General features: G+C 49.4%; 1 long non-coding RNA gene across 1 annotated transcript in view; it reads right to left on the bottom strand.

The window, feature by feature from the left end:
- LOC309634298 overlaps positions 1-11,423 on the bottom strand; it is a 69,737-nt gene extending 58,314 nt beyond the window's left edge. The window contains exon 1 of the long non-coding RNA XR_014247948.1: positions 5,277-11,423. This is a non-coding gene — a long non-coding RNA (uncharacterized lncRNA). The remainder of the gene's footprint in view (positions 1-5,276) is intronic.
- Positions 11,424-16,463: the final 5,040 nt, after the last annotated feature.

Genomic DNA, 16,463 nt, shown 5'->3' with positions numbered 1-16,463 from the left:
CCTGGAACCCAGGAGCCTGGGTGCCTGAGTCCCCCTCCAGCTGCCATGCTGGGGGACTGTGGGCAACCTCTTCCCTATCTGTCCCTCAGGACATCATAAGCCTGCCCAGCACTGATATTCCAGGGAAAGGTAAAGACTTCACAGTCCCCTTGTGCAGGTGGGAAAGTAGAGGCCTAGGAAGGACAAGGATCTATTCAAGGACACATGAATCTACATCAGAGTCAGAACTAGAAGCCAGATCTCCTGGCCCCAAATCCCTAGCACCTCTCCACACTCTCCTCCAGAGGGATCTGTGCCCTGGGATGGGCAGGGTACCAGGAAGTCCAGTTAGAAGATTCAGCTCCCTCTTTAAGGGACTCCCCAACAAAACCTCAACTCCAATTACGCAACCAGACTTCCCCTCCAAATATCCTCCAAGCAGCCCCCCCTCTAGATGAGTCCCTCCTCTGCTCAAGCACCTTCCATGGCTCCCTATCACCCCACAGAACACCTAGCATTAGGTCCCAATCTACCTCCCCAGGCTGATCTCCCTGTGTTCCCCCACCTTTGCCTTACATTCTGGTCACCACACAGTAACCACTGCCCCATCTCCAGGCCTTTGCTGATTCTGGTCCCTCCTCCTAGAACACCTTTGCTTGCCTCCTTCCTTTAAGGCCATCCAAATGTCACGTGCTCTAGGAAACTTTCCTTCTCCCCAAATCGGACACAGCCACTTCTCCTCTAGGCTACCAGAAGACTCCCTTAGATTGACTCTGGGTACCGCGAGTGCGCATCTGTCTCCTCCAGGAGATGCGGAGGTAGCTGGGAGCAGACTCCAAGTCACACCCACCTCTTGTCATCTTCCCAACCTCAGCACCAAGCATTAAAAGAGGAAGGGCTAAGTGATCCCCGGTTCCCTGAGCCCACACCAGGACGAACAGACAGGGACACTTCTGTGCCCATTTGAGACCCAATTCCAGGTGGGAGGTGGCTGGCTTCTGGGCCTGGCGCCTGGACACAGCCATTGACCCCGCCTCCAGTGGCTGTTTTTGTTTTCCTTCTCCCTAGGCAAAGGCTGCAGGGGCTGTTCTGAGCCACAGCTGGTTTTTATTGCATCAAGGCTCAAAAAAGGCCTGGGCATATTTTTAGAGAGAAGGGGAAAAAAGAATATTTTCTTCCCTGACCCAAGATGGGGGCTTGCTCCAATTTTCCATCTGCTCTGCCTTCTGGGTGGAGCTGGCGGGGAAGTTTCTCTGCAGGAGGATCCTGCAGGACAGTGGTTTATGAGCTCATAGACATGGCAGCACTCACACACACATGCGCACAACCTTGAGCCCGTGATGTGGAGAGAGGGAAGCCATGCCTCAGACGAAGGACAGTAGTGGAGCAAGAGGGACCCAAAATCCCACTGGAAGAGGGTGACTGAATGGTGGCTGAACCAGGGGTCCCCACGCTTACACCCCAGAGCCTGGGGTGTGCAGCGTTCCCACTGGGCTGCCTGGAGCCACAGGAACTGGGACCAGAATGAAGAATGTGTTTGATGCATCTTTCAATGGCTGGTTTTCAATTGTCTGAAGATACTGTCAGGATGAACAAAATACAAATCATTTCAAAGCATCACTGAACTCATAGAGCTTTTGTTGAAATGCATTTTCTCAATCAAAAGATGCTAAATGCACCGGAGTTCTCCTGATGTATGTGTGTGTTTGATGTGTGTCAATATGGTCTCTGTGTGTGACATGTGTGGTGGAGTGTGTGTATGTGTACTGTGTATGTGCTGTGTTTGTATGTTCATGTGTAGTGTGTATATTTGTGGTATGGTTTGTGTGGTGTGTGTGTGATGTGTTTGAAGTGTGCTCTATGTGGGGGGGAGGTGTGTGTGTGGTGTGTGTGCTTGATACATTTTGTGTGTATTGTGTGTATTTGATGCTGTGATCAGGCCAGAAGCACATCTGGAAGGGGGACCATGCTGGGGAGGGGTTCCCCTGGCACACTTTTCAAAGTGACACCTTTTCGAGATCTTTCCAGGGCAATTTGTTAGGGAAAGCACAACACACAGAGAAAGCAGCTGAAAGGAAAAGGGCCATGTTACGAACTTACTCCCCACCAGACCCTGCCCCTAACATCCGAACTAAACTTTGCCCCTGGTGACACCCAGTCCTAAAACCCCCAGTCCAAAGAGATGGAGGCAATACAGCTCAAGTTCAGAGAAGCCTGCAGCCCAGTGTCACCCAGAGAGTAGGAGCCGGAGCCCAGCCTCCTACCTCCTCCCCACAGTGGGCTGGCCTTCAGTGCCAGAGCCAACAAGCAGAGCCCACAGCGGTCCCGGCAACTGTGCCCAGAGCGGGCACTCAGGGACCTGGGCTCTCTACAAACATGGCCTCGTTTCCCTCTCATACCCACCCATCAAAGGAGCATGATTACCCCGTTTTATCAGAGGAGGAAACAGGCTCAGGGGGAGACAGAAGTGAAGGCAGGCCCCTGGCAGCCACGAGGAGAGAGGAAGTCCCTGGAGACAGGAAGGCAGGCTCTTGACTTTGGGGATCAGGCAGGGCAGTCAGGAGCGGCTTGCACACTTGTGGGCTTTTAGCTCCATGAGAGCCACAGCCTCTTCTTTCATGTCTGCAGAGGTGTAGGCCCAGAATTGGCACCAGGAGTGGGTGGACAGTGGATGGGCCTTTCCCCGACCACCTCTCCATCCTTCCCTGGCAGCTCAGCCAGGCCAGGTACCCTCATACCCATGTAGTCCCTCTATCCCCAGGCAGCAAGAACTGCTAGAGGCTCACCCCTTACTTCTTAGAAACTGAGGCAGCCCAGCTGGGGCCGAAGGGAGCTTCTTGGGAGATGGGCTTTTCTGGCAGAAAGTCCCAGATTCAAGGCCTTCCCAGCCTAGAGGCCTTGGGCAAGTCCTCCTCCCTCCCTGAGCCTCAGTTTCCTCCTCTGTAAAATGGGGATAACAACGGCTGCCTCCTGGGGTGGTTTGGGGCCGCATGCGGGTGTGTGAGGCGCTTGACAGAGGCCTGGCACAGGGAGGCGCTTGACTGACATGTGTCCTGTCCCCATCCCCGGCTGCCCTCGTCAGAACGACTTATAGCGGGTCTTGACCAGTCCAAAGGTCTCTCCCCTCCTGTCCCCAGGAGAAGCTGCAGAAGAAAGAGAAACAGCAGTTCTTGGAAAGCCACAATGGAGTCCTCCCTGGATCAGGCAGGTCATTTATCAAGATGCCACTGGACGGCCACACCAACCACCGGGCCTGGAGTGGCCCTCCATGACCTCTTGGCTGCCTCACTCTGAGTTCCATGGTCCTGTTCTCCACTCTGTGTCTACCCTTACACCGGCCACCGCCATCAGACATCTCACTTGACCCTCCTCTGCTCAAAGCCTCTCCCCTCCCCGCCATTGGCATAAAGTCCTTTATGCCACCCAGCATTCCAGGTCCTCTCGGTCTGGCCAGCATCTGCTATTCTCTCTCCTGCACCTCTTCACCTTGCACCCCTCACACCAGCTACAGCCAGTCCCACATGGCCACCTGGTTTTGTTACCTGTGGGAAGAGCTTAGTCCGGGCCTGGCCCACAGGGGACTGCTCAGCAAGACGTGATCCAGAGTCGGCAGACACCAGGCTTATGTCCCCGCAGGATTCTGTGCTTGAGATGCCATTGCTCTCCTTTGGCAATTTCTGACTCACACTTAAAGACCCCCCCTTAGTCTTCACCTCCTCCAGGAAGCCTTCCTTGATGCCCACCCCTCCAGGCCAGTGTAGGTGCCTTCTTCCCAGGTAGAGCTGCCTGGTGGCCCCCAATCCTCCTGTCACTGCCGTCCTATCTAGGTAACTTCGGTCCCCACCCAGCAGCCTGGCATGTCCTCCCCCGAGTCCCCATGGATTTCGGTAGGTCTTATGTCCACTCATCGGTCCTCCTTGCTCTCAGCGCTACGGCTGCCCTCTGTCCCAGCTGCAGGCACCTTACTCCCACCTTATCCCAAAGGCCTTGCAGTGCAGAGTCAATTTGGAAAACAGTTTACTGACGTTTTGGAGATAGCAGAGAGCAATTCCAGTGCTGAGAACAAAACAAGTCGACATTCAGAGTCAGGCAGCATAATTCTCAGGAATTTGTCAACCACCCCTCACCCCAGAGAATGTCTCACCAGCTGGAGGGGGTTGGGGGGGAACCTGACCTCTGGGAGGGTTCTGGCAATTCCTCCCTCTCCCCACTCAGAGCCCCTCCCCCTTTTCCTGTTATGATGAAGTACTTTGTCTGGTTGGCTCCTTGGAGACCCCGGGGGGGGCCCCACCTGAGACAAATTCACTCTCTTCCAATGTGCAAAGGCGTCTGCCGTCAGTTATTTCACATGGCCATTGCTCTGGGCTGAATTGTGCCTCCCCAAATTCCTATATTGAAGTCCTAACCCCCAGGACCTCAGAATGTGACTGTTTGCCGACAGGGCCTTTGAAGAGGTGATGAAGTTAAAATGAGGTCATTAGGGCGGGTCCGAATCCAGTAGTACAGGTGTCCTTATCAGAAGAGGAAATTTAGACCCAGAGGCACACAGAGGGAAGACCATGCGAAGACAAGGGGAGAAGGCTGCTGCTGTCTGCAAGCCCAGGAGAAACAACCCTGCTGACACCTTGACCTTGGACTTCTGGCTTCCAGAACTGTGAGAAAACAAATTTTTGTTGGTTAAACTCCCCCAGTCTCTTAGGGCAGCCCAAGGAAGCTGACACAGATGTTTTGATGCCTCTCTCTCATTGTGCTCTCATCGCCTGTTCGTGGGCCTGTCTCCCCTTTCAGACTGTGAATTCCCCAAAAGCACTGGACAGAGCTGACCTGTCCCTCTCGCGGGGCCTCGTACCCACCAGACCCTGAGAGGTTTGGAGGGCATTTCCTGGGCAAACACCTCCCGAGATAAACAGAACTATGGTTCATGGGTTCTTTCAGTCAGCAAATGCTGGCAAGAGGAGAGCGCCGAAAATGCACGTCTCCTCCCTCCTTGGTGCCCACCTGTGGCGTGCCCACCTGGCCTCTGTTTCAACCCTCAACAGCCCTGAGAGAAAGGTTCCCCTCCATTTTACAGATGAGTAAACTGAGGCCCGAGGAAGGCAAGTGACGTGCGCGAGGTCATTCATGGAGTCAGAGCCATTAGGCAGGAAAGCCCACGGGGCCCAGGGAGGGTCTGAGACCGGGAGGGCTGGGAGTGGAAGGCTCTGCAACGTCCCGCCCTCTGGAAGGAGAGACAGAGAGGACCTGGGTTTGAATCTCGACTGCTTCTCTTCATTGCTGTGTGTGAGCAAGTTACTGACCTCTCTGAGCCGGGCCTCAGTTTCCACGTCTGTACGACAAGGCTGAGAAAGAGGAGACGGCACGCCTGGTGCTTAGCATGGTGTCCGGCCCACAGAACGGCCTCAAGAAAAGGTGGTGGTGGTGCTCATGAGGACAGTCTTCTGGAATCACCCAGCTGGCCCCGCACCTGGCTCCGCAGGAAGTCTGACAAATAGCTTGCCCTAGAAGCTTTTCCTGCCGGTCGGCATGGGGGGCAGGCAACCTCTGTTCCCCTGCCTCTGAGGCCTGTCATTCGCCCTCCGCCTGGCCTCAGTGGCCCATTGTTCTCCCTCCAGGCCCAAACCGCGCCAGGCCTGCCAGGAACCAGCCGCTAAAAATAGCCCCAACGGAGTGCTGGGGTCCAGCTGCTTATCTCCCTCCGGGGATCAGGAGCTGCCCCCCTCTTCCTGGCCACTACTCTGGGTGAAGTCCAACTTGGCCAGCTCCCAGCTCACCCTCAGGGAGGTCCAAACTCACACCCACAAAATATTTCGTGGAAAATTTGAGGCCGGCTCTAATTCCCAAAGGGCAGAGGCTCAGTGCAGACTTGCAGACTTGGGCTTGCGGTGGGCTGGGAGGAAGGGCCTGGAAGAACAGGCAAAGCAAAGAGAAACAGGGAAAGGCATTCCAGGTGGCAGGAACAGCAGAAGCAAAGGGAGGAGGGCTGAGGCTGAACAGAACAGTGAGAGGCTCTGGGGAGTCTATTTGGGAGAGCAGCAAGGGAGTCTCAAAGGGAAGCTCAGGCTCAGTTGAGCAGATCCCTGAATGCCAGGCAAGGCTTTCCTGACCTTCAAGGCCACGCCTTGCCTGGGGCAGGTGCCCTGGATGCCTTCACTTCCAGGGCCTTCTCTGAGTTCTCCTCCCTAAGGGATAGTCACAGCCCTGAGGGAGAAGCTGAGGGCTGGCGAGGACAGAGAGAGGTGCCTTTAGCACACCCCTCCAGGCCTCAGGAAGGGGGTTTCTCACCCGCGACATATCATTAGGTGGACTCCGGAGGCTCTGCCTGTGGGCTGTGAACACCAAGCCTGCAGCCATTCAGGCCTTCAACTGTCAGCTTCCGAGAGCCTGCTCTGGGCTGGGCCCTGGGCTGGTTGCTGAGGACCCAGACAGCCACTCAGTTCTAGCCCTGCAGGGGCTCACACTCCAGGGGAGAAGGGGACAAGTGAAGAGGCAAGTCCAGGATTGGGTCACCGGAGCGCAGAGCTGGGACGGCCCAGAGAAGAGCCCTCCTCCAGACTTGGGAAGTCAGAAAAGGGTTCCTGGAGGACACACCCCCTGAGCTGAGTCTTAAAGGTTAAGGAGGAGATGGCCATGTGAAGAGGTGGCAGGAACCGAGTTCCAGGCAGAGGGCAGCATGTGCAAAGACCCAGGGGTGCAAATGAGTCTACCTGGTATGTATGTGTGGGCAGGGACAAGGCTGGAGATGGAGTGTGAGGGTAATGAGGCTGGAGAGGTCTTTGGGGGCCAGGTTCTAAACTTTTCTGAGCCCCCCATGGACATAAACATAGTAGTCACCCTGAGGCTGGTGAATGAAATTGTTGGAAAAATGAAAATCAACCAAATTGAGTAGATTAAATCCTATCTTTTAAACTCAGAGTCTGGGAATTGAATCACTGATTATTCAGTAAGGAAGGCCTTGTATTATTTGTATGTTGGGAGTTTGATTAATATGCTGTGCTTAAATCAAGTATATCAATATTATACAGACAGCATCTTCAAAAGTCCTTCCCGGGAGGGCCCAGTCAGGCAGACATGGGTTCTAGAAAAGCCCAGCCTGCACTGGCCTGTGGGTGCCTGCAGCCTGGAGTGAAGAGCTTAGTTCTGGTGAAATATACAGAAGGTAGATCATTCTTCCCCACCCTTGACATCAGGCACAGCCATGTGACTTGTTTTGGCCAATGGGATATTAGCAGACAAGTTTCAAACAGAGGCTTAAAATACACTTGCACCTGAAAGAAAAATTAATACCAATTCTACACAATCTCTTCTGGAAAATAGAAAAGGAGGGAGCACTTCCCAATTTATTTTAGGAAGCTGGTATTACCTTGATACCCAAACCAAACGAAGATAATACAAAGAAAGAAAACTACACACCAATATCCCTCATGTATGTGATGCAAAAATCCTTAACAAAACATTAGCAAATAGAACACATCAACATATTTTAAAAATTATACACCATTACCAAATGAAGTTTATTCCAGGGATGCAAAGCTGGTTCAATATTTGATTGGTTCAAAAATCAATCAGTGTAACCCACCACATTCACAGGCTAAAGAAGTAGTCATATGATCGTATCAATTGATTTTTTAAAAAACCCGTTTAACAAAATTCAACACCCACTCATGGTAAAAATTCTCAAGGGACTTCCCTGGTGGCACAGTGGTTAGGAATCCACCTGCCAGTGCAGGGGACATGGGTTCGATCCCTGGTCCAGGAAGATCCCACATGCTGAGGAGCAACTAAGCCACAACTTAGTTGTGTGCCACAACTACTGAGCCTGTGCTCTAGAGCCCGCGAGCCACAACTACTGAGCCCACATGCCACAACTACTGAAGCCCATGCACCTAGAGCCGTGCTCCGCAACAAGAGAAGCCACCACAGTGAGAAGCCCGCATACTGCAACGAAGAGTAGCCCCTGCTCGCCGCAACTAGAGAAAGCCTGTGCACAGCAACAAAGACCCGACGCAGCCAAAAATAAATAAATAAATATATTAAAAAATTTAAAAATATACAGAAATCCTCCCAATATTATTTTTTTTAATCTCAAAAATTAGCAATAGAGGGCAACTTCCTATATAAGTAAATAAACTTCCAATATAAATATATATGTACATATAAATATATGCAAATAAACATGCTATATAAATAAAGCAGCTTCCTAAATGAATAAATAACACCTACAAAAAACCTACAGCTGATATCATATTTGTTGTTAAAGACTGAAGCCCAATAAGGCAAGAAAGGGAAATAAATAGCATACAGATCAGAAAGGAAAAAATAAAACTGTCCCCATTTGCAGATGGCATGATTGTCTATATAGAAAAACTCAAGGTATCTACCAAAAAAAACGCCTAGAACTATTAAGTAAGTTCAGCAAGGTCACAAGCTACAAGATCAAGGTACAAAAATCCATTGTATTTCTATATGCTAGCAATGAACATGGGGGAACTGAAATATAATATCATTTACAATCACCAAAAAAGAATGAAATACATAGGTGTAAATCTAACAAAACATGTACAGGACTTGTATGCTGAAAACTACAGAATGCTGACAAAAGAAATCAAAGAAGATTTAAATAAATGAAGAGACATACCATGCTCATGGATTGGAATATTCAACATAGCAAAGATACCAGTTCTCCACAGATTGAAATACACGTTTAACACAATTACTATCAAAATCTCAGGAAGACTTTTTGCAGATTAGGCAAGATTATCCTAAAATTTATACAGATAGATAAAGGAACTAGGATAACTACCACAATTTTGAAAAAGAATAAAGTGGGAAGAATTATTCTACCTGATTTTAAGACTTATATAGCTACCGTAATCAAGACTATGTGGCATTGATGGAAGGATAGAAACATGAATCAATGAAACAGAATAGAGAATCTAGAAATAGACTCATATGAGTATGGCCAACTGATTTTGACAAAGATGCAAAAGGAATTCAGTGATAGGATGGCTATAAAAATAATTACAGGGCTTCCCTGGTGGCGCAGTGGTTGAGAATCTGCCTGCCAATGCAGGGGACACGGGTTCGAGCCCTGGTCTGGGAGGATCCCACATGCCGCGGAGCAACTAGGCCCGTGAGCCACAATTACTGAGCCTGCGCGTCTGGAGAGGCCGCGATAATGAGAGGCCCCGCGCACCGCGATGAAGAGTGGCCCCCACTTGCCACAACTAGAGAAAGCCCTCGCACAGAAACGAAGACCCAACACAGCCATAAATAAATAAAATAGTGTTTAAATAAATAAAAATAAAAATAAAAAACCAGCTTGTATATCACCTGCTCTTTAAAAAATAATAATAATAATAATTACAGCAAATCTTGGTAAAGATGTGGAGAGATTGGAACCCTCATACACTGCTGGTGAGAATGTACAATGGTAGTCTGGCAGTTCCTCAAAATTTTAAACATAAGAGTTTATGACTCAGTAATTCCAAATCTAGGTATATACCCGAGAGAATGTAAAACATATTTCCACACAAAAACTTGTACATGAATGTTCATAGCAACATTATTCATAATAGCCAAAATGTGGAAACAACCCCAATGTCCCTCAACTGATGAATAGATAAATAAAATGTGGTGTAGTATGTGATATTTGGAATGTGATATATACAATGGAATATCATCAGGCAATAAAAAGAATGAAGTACTGATCCATGCTACAAGACAATGAACTTGAAAACATTATGCTAAGTGAGAGAAGCCAGACAGAAAAGACCACACATTGTATGATTCCATTTATATAAAATGTCCAGAATAGGCAAATCTGTAGAGACAGAAAGGAGATTCATGATTGCCCAGGACTGAGTGGGAAGGGGTATGGGGGAGGGAGTGACTCCTAATAGGTGTGGAGATTTTTTAGGGGATGATGAAAATGTTCTAAAATTGATTGTGGTGATGGTTGTACAACTCTGTGAATATACTAAAAAACCATTGAGTTGTATACTTTAAATAGGTGAATTGTATATGTGATTATATCCCAATAACGCTGTTATTAAAAATAAAAAATCAATGGATGAACGATATTCTTTTCAACAAATGATGCTGGAGCAATTGGACATCCTTATGCAAAAAATAAACTTCAACCTAAATCTCACATGTTATACAAGAGTTAACTCAAAAGGGATCATAGAATTTAAATGTAAAACTACAAAATTTTTAGAAGAAAACGTAGGAGAAAATCTTCAGGACCTAGGGCTTGGTGAAAAGTTCCTAGATATAACACCAAAAGCATGATCCATAAAAGAAAAAAAAAAGGTAAATTGGACTTGATCAAAATCCAAAGCTTTTGCTTTGAAAAAGATGCTATTAGGAAAATGAAAAGAAGCTACAGATGGAGAGAAATTATTTGCAAATCACATATTTCACAAAGGATTCATACACAGAACACATAAAGTGCTCTCAAAACTAAACAGTAAAAAAGCAAACATTCTGATTAGAAAATGGGCAAAAGACATCTCACCAGAGGATATACAGGCGGCAAAAAGTACATGAAAAGATGTCCAATATCGCTAGCCATTAGGGAAATGCAAATTAAGGCCTGGATGAGATAGCATTACATACCTATTAACAGCTAAAATAAAACATAGGGGCAACATTACATGCTGGCAAGGATGCAGAGCTCTCTCACAGTCTTCTAGTCAGAGGTAGTTTGGCAGCTTCTTAAATATTAAACCTATACTTAAACCATATGACCCAGCAGTGCCACTCCTGGACATTTATCCCAGAGAAATGAAAACTTGTGTCCACACAAAACTCTCTACACGATTGTTCATAGGCACTTTATATGAATAGCCCCAAATTGGAAACAACGAAAATGTCCTTCAGTAAGTGAATGGTTAAACAAACTACTGTGCATCCATACGAAGGAACACTACTCAACTCGGCAATAAACAGGATTGAACTATTGACACACACAACAGCTCGTGTGGATCTCAAGGGTATTATGGTGAGTGGAAAAGACAATCTCAAAAGGTCACATACTGTGTGATTCCATTTATATAACATTCTTAAAATGACAAAATTATAGAGATGGAGAGCAGATTAGTGGTTGCCAGGAGTTAGGGATGGTGGAAGTGGAGGATGAGCGTGACTATAAAGGGATATTGAGGGAGACCTTTGTGGTGAAATCGTTCTGTATCTTGACTGTGGTCGTGGTCACATAATCTACACATGTGATAAAATGACACAGAACTATACACACACATAGTACCAATGTCAGATTCTGGTTTTGATATTGTACTATAATTAAGTAAGATGTAATTGTTGGGAGAAACTAGGTGAAGGGCACATGGGACCTCTCTGTACTATCTTTGCACAATTTCCTGTGAGTACATAATTATTTCAAAATTGAAAATTGAAAAACAAAACCCGCTTTCATGTCAGGGAGAACTTGCCCCAGGTAGGTGCTGACCCTTCGGGGGCGGGTGGGGGGTGGGCCGGGAGGGGCGCATGGAGCAGAGCTGAGCCCAGCCCATAGTGAAGAGCCAAGTCCAGCCAGCTCCTCCTGGATCAGTTGACTCTAGCTGACTTGTTGAAGCATAAGGGAGAATAAATGATTGTTGTTTTAAGCTACCGAGCTTTGGAGCGATTTGTTTTGCAGCATTAGTAAGACAATAGCTGATTAATACACGCCAGCTTGCCATGTCTCCTCTCCACTGCCCTAAGAGGATGGATGTCTGTCACTGGTGACTGTGGCAGAGACACCTACTTGTTTCCCAACATCCACTCTACCCTTCTGTTACCCCAAAGTAATAGAACCTCTGGTTTTTATCTGGTCATATGGCTATCTGGATTCAGACTACATTTTCCAGCCTCTCTTGTAATGAAGTACAGCCCTGTGACCAAGCCCTGACCAATGTGATATAAAGGAAAGTGTCATATGACAGTTTATGGGAGCCTTCTCTAAGAAATAATTGACATCCCCTTTTGCCCTCTCTTTCTTACCCCTTCACTCTTCCCACATGCAGAAGTGATGGCTGGAACTCAAGCAGCCATTGTGGACATGAAGTGGAAGTTACAATATGAGGATGGCAAAGCAACAAAATAGAAGGAATTAGGTTCCTGATGATCATGGAGATGCCATACTAGCCCTGGTATATATCAATTTCCTTTATGTGAGAGAGGCTACAAACTTCTATCTTATGTTCTCTGTCACAACAGAACACAATCTTTACTTATACAGTAGCTTCTTAGCTGTTTTCATGAGTTTATTTTGTGTAACTACTAACCATGCTAAGGACTACTATATGCCTCCCATCCATTGAATAAGTATTTATTAAGCACTTACTACGTGTCAGGCAATGTAATAATGCTGGGAAAACAGTAAGAAGCAGCACAGACATGGTCCCTACCCTCAAAGGCTTTATAGTTGAGAGGAAAAGACAGCAATGAAGTGAACGCATATGTATAAGTAATTACCATCTATAACAAGGGCCATGAAGGAGAGTCACAAGGCACTTTGTGAGCAGGAAGCAGGGCCCTCCTCTAGTCAGGGCTATCAGGGAAGGCTTCCCTGAGGAGGTGACATCTAATCTGAGCTCTAGGGGAAGAGAGGATAGGAATACAGCTTAGTGCTTAAAAGCATGGGCTTGGACCCAGTCAGCCTGAGTTCAAAACCCATCCCCCTCTTGTTAACATGTAACCTTGAGCAAGGCACAACCTCTCTGTGCCTCAGTTTTCTTGTCTGAGAAATAGGGTTTTATTTAATAAAACACTTATATAGGATTTACAATGTGCTAGGCACTGCTCTAAGTACTTTACAGGTGTTAACCCTTTAAATTCTCATTATAGCTACCTTATGGTACTAGTGCTATTCCTATCCCCAAATACAGATGGGTAAACTGAGGCCCAGAAACTGAAGCAACTTGCCCCAGGTCACATAAATGAGTGGAAGAGCTGGGAGTTACCCCAAGTGATCTGGCTCCAGAAAACGTCCTCAGGACACTACACTGTAGTGGTTAATAACACTGGCTCTTAACTCATGGGGTTGTTGTGAGCATAAAATAAGAAAGTGTCAGTCAAATACTTAGCACACTGCCTAGCAAATATTAAGTGCTCAATAAATGTTAGCTATTATTATTGTCATTATCATTAGCAAGTACGGGAGAAGGGAAAGAGTGTTCTGGACAGAGGGAAACGCACATACAAAGGTCCTGAGGTGGAAGGGAGCATGGTGCGTTCAAGGACCTGAAAGCAGAGCAGAAGGGCTGTATGCAGAGAGCTCACAGGCTGCTTTTATCCTTCACAACAACCCTATTAGTGGGAACTATTATTACCCCCTGTTTTTAAGTGAGGACACAGTGGCTCAAAGAGGTTAAGTGACTTGCCTGAGGTCACACAGCAAATAAGCGTCTGAGCCTGAACTCAAACCAGGTCTGTCAGCCTCCAAAGCCCACGCTCCTAGCCACTGCTCTCCACTGCCTTGCAATGGACAGGCTCCAGGGACGGAGCCAGTCCTCCTGCAAGAACACTTCAGAGGGAAACGCAAATACAGCCCAAGGTGTCGGAGTCAGAGGGCTCCTGGCGGGGACTGCTCTGACCTGGGCTCAGTGTGTGTGTGGCAGAGGCAGGGTGGGGTGTGGACCTTACCTCAAGGGAAGGAGCATAAATAACCAGCAGATCCTTCCTCAGCCCAGCCTGGCTAGAGGATGCGGAGGGCATTGTCCCGAGGGGCGTGAACGCACGGAGACTCAGGGACCAGTGGTCAATAGACTGCTCCATCCAAGCCGGCCCCTCCAGTCTTCTGGAGAAGTGGCTAAACCCTGTTTTTAGAATCATAACACACACACACACACACACACACACCACAGACACCAACACACTTGGCCTGAATCCCAGCCCTCACATCACACAAAGTGCCATCTGCCCCTTCAGAAGGTCCTCAGACAGGAGGAAAACCAGAAGAAAACAACAGGAGAGGGGAGGGGCCTCATCCAAGGTCACTCGAGAGCTTGGGACAGATCTGGAGGTAGGGCAGCTGCCTGGCAGAATCCGTGCTATTCAGTTGCCCCTGAAGCCGCAGGTAGGACTCTGCTGAGCCCACTGGGGCCTGGGGCCCAACGCCATCCTCTTGGGGCCTTGCCCTTGTCTTGAGTCACCGGCCATCTAGTTAAAAACTGGCTGTGGAGTAGAGGTGGGGCTGCATCCCCCCGCGCAGCTGGTGGGGCTGGGGCTGACCTCACCTCTTGGATCCCTCAGTCGCAGCCCCAGGCCTCCCTCCCTCCCTCCACCCACACGTGGGCCGCCCTCCCTGGCTGACCCTGTGCTGAGGGTTTACACATACTCGTTATCTCACTGAGTCCACGAGAGTCCCATGAGGTGGGATTATCATTCCCATTTTATAGATGAGATGACTGAGCGTCGGAAAGGTAAAGCAACTTCTCACACAGCTCTACTGAGAGCTGACATTCAGGACCAGATATCCCCACACACTTAAGCTCCCGCCATTCGACGACCTTCCTGAGAAAAGCTCTGCCCTCAAGCCAAGGAGAATCTGAGTTAAGAGCCCCCGAACCAAGCCACCAAATCTCTCAGGCTGCCTGGAGGTGAGGCTGCCTGGGAGTTAGGGTTGGGGTCCCAGTTCTTACTCAGCCACCACACACTTGTCCACTTTCTCTGAACCTTAACTTTCTCACTTGTAAAATGAAAACAATACTCAGACCCTCTCCAGGCCTGTTGTGAGGCCTGGTGGAGATGAGGCATGGAATGCCCTTGGCGTGCAGCCACAGCCATCACTCACTTTTTATCTGCAAGCTGGCACTGCCCTCTCCCAGCCCCAGCTATGCCTTCACTCCCATCGTGCTGAGCAGGCCCAGATCAGCCCCACGGCTCTTCCTCACCCCCCTCTGCTCCCCCCCACCCCCTCCTTGTCTCCTCCAACCCAAGGGAGGGGTCCCCCGGCAGCAGGGGGCCCAGGGTACCCCCTTCCCTCCTGCCTGACCCAGCCAGGGAGAGGACAGGCAAAGCCAGATGTTTCACAGATGTTGCAGATTATAAGCAAAACAACAGCACAGGAGCGTCTTCTCTGAGGCCCAGGGTCTGTTGCTTGAGGGCCTGAGAGCACTGAGGGAGAGGCAGGGGCGAAGGGCAGGCTTCCGCAGGAAGAGAGGTAAATCGGAGACTTTCTAGGGTAGGATATCAGGGGGAGGGATGCAGGCAGGAGACATTAGGCAAAGGGTCCAGGGGGAGCAAGGCAGGGAGGTGGGGGTAGGGAGCTCGGGGGAGTCTGGTGGGAGCAGGGAGGAGCGGAGTGGGAGAATTGGGCAAGCCTGTGGGGGGCTGCCTGGGCAGGAGGCCTGCGGGGGCTACTGCTGACCTGCCTCCATTGCCCCACCCCACCCCAGGATCCCAACTTCACCGGGGAAGAACTTTAGAACCCCCAAGAGGCTCCCAGGCCCTCCTGACCTGCTCAGGAGGTATTAAGCTTCCCGTCACAGGAGGGATGCAAGTAGAAACCCAAGAAGGGACCCAAGCACCAAGCAGCAGCTGGATCCAGATGGTCTCTTCCATGCTGGAGGGTCTGGGAGGCCATATCTGCCCTCAGCCAGGCCAAGAGGCCAAGAGCATGAGGGACTTGACTGGTCCATAAGGAAATGGCTGAAGTTGCCACAGGCAGGCCAGTGCTGAATCTCCTCCCACTGGCATCCAACCGAGTGGCATCACTGTGCCCTCTCCCCTTTCCACCCTTCACACCGTATTTGCCAGCTGACCCCAACTGCTCGCAGCCAGGCCAAGACTGGGCAGTGGTTCAGGGACAGACTGTTTCTGACTTACTCCCTGGAACAGGCTGGCTTTGTCCTCCAGCAAAACCATTCCTGGAAGGACAGGGATCTGGGGTCTGAGACTAAAGGCTCCCTGTCCACTAATCAGGGTAGACAATGAGCTTTGCTGCCTCCCTGTGACCCTGAAAATGATGTGGCTGACGGCCTCTCGTGTTAAGAGGAGCACGTCCCTGTGCCAGGCACTGAGCTAAACTTGCTGCAAACGACCTCGCTGAGTCACTGTGACTCTGAGGTAGGTGCCAATATGCACAATTTATAGATGAGAAAACTGAGGCAGAGAGGCTACAAGATTTTTTTTTTTTCCAAAGATTTGTAGCTAGTAGTAAGTGGTAAAACCAGGGGCTGAATCCTAGAGCCTGACTCCAGGGCCTGGGCCTTGCACCTCTACACAGTGCTGCTTCCCTACCTCTGCCTCGGTCTTCCCATCTGTGAGATGGGAAGAGAGCTGGACATGATGACCTCACAGCTCCCAGATCCCACATCGACCAGCCTGGGATTGCCAGATGGAGACCAAGGGGGCTACTCCTCCCTCACGTATGAAAGAAGAAATGGGGAGCAGTCCAGATAACATACAGGTAAGGGGACTGTGGCCTAAGGCGGTGAGGGCTGTGCCTAAGGCCCCCAGGAGCCCAGGCGGGGGTAGGGCAG

Source organism: Balaenoptera borealis (genome assembly GCF_965194805.1).
Source record: "Balaenoptera borealis genome assembly, chromosome: 8".
Taxonomy (NCBI): Eukaryota; Metazoa; Chordata; class Mammalia; order Artiodactyla; family Balaenopteridae; genus Balaenoptera; species Balaenoptera borealis.
This window is presented reverse-complemented; position numbering and strand designations above follow the sequence as displayed.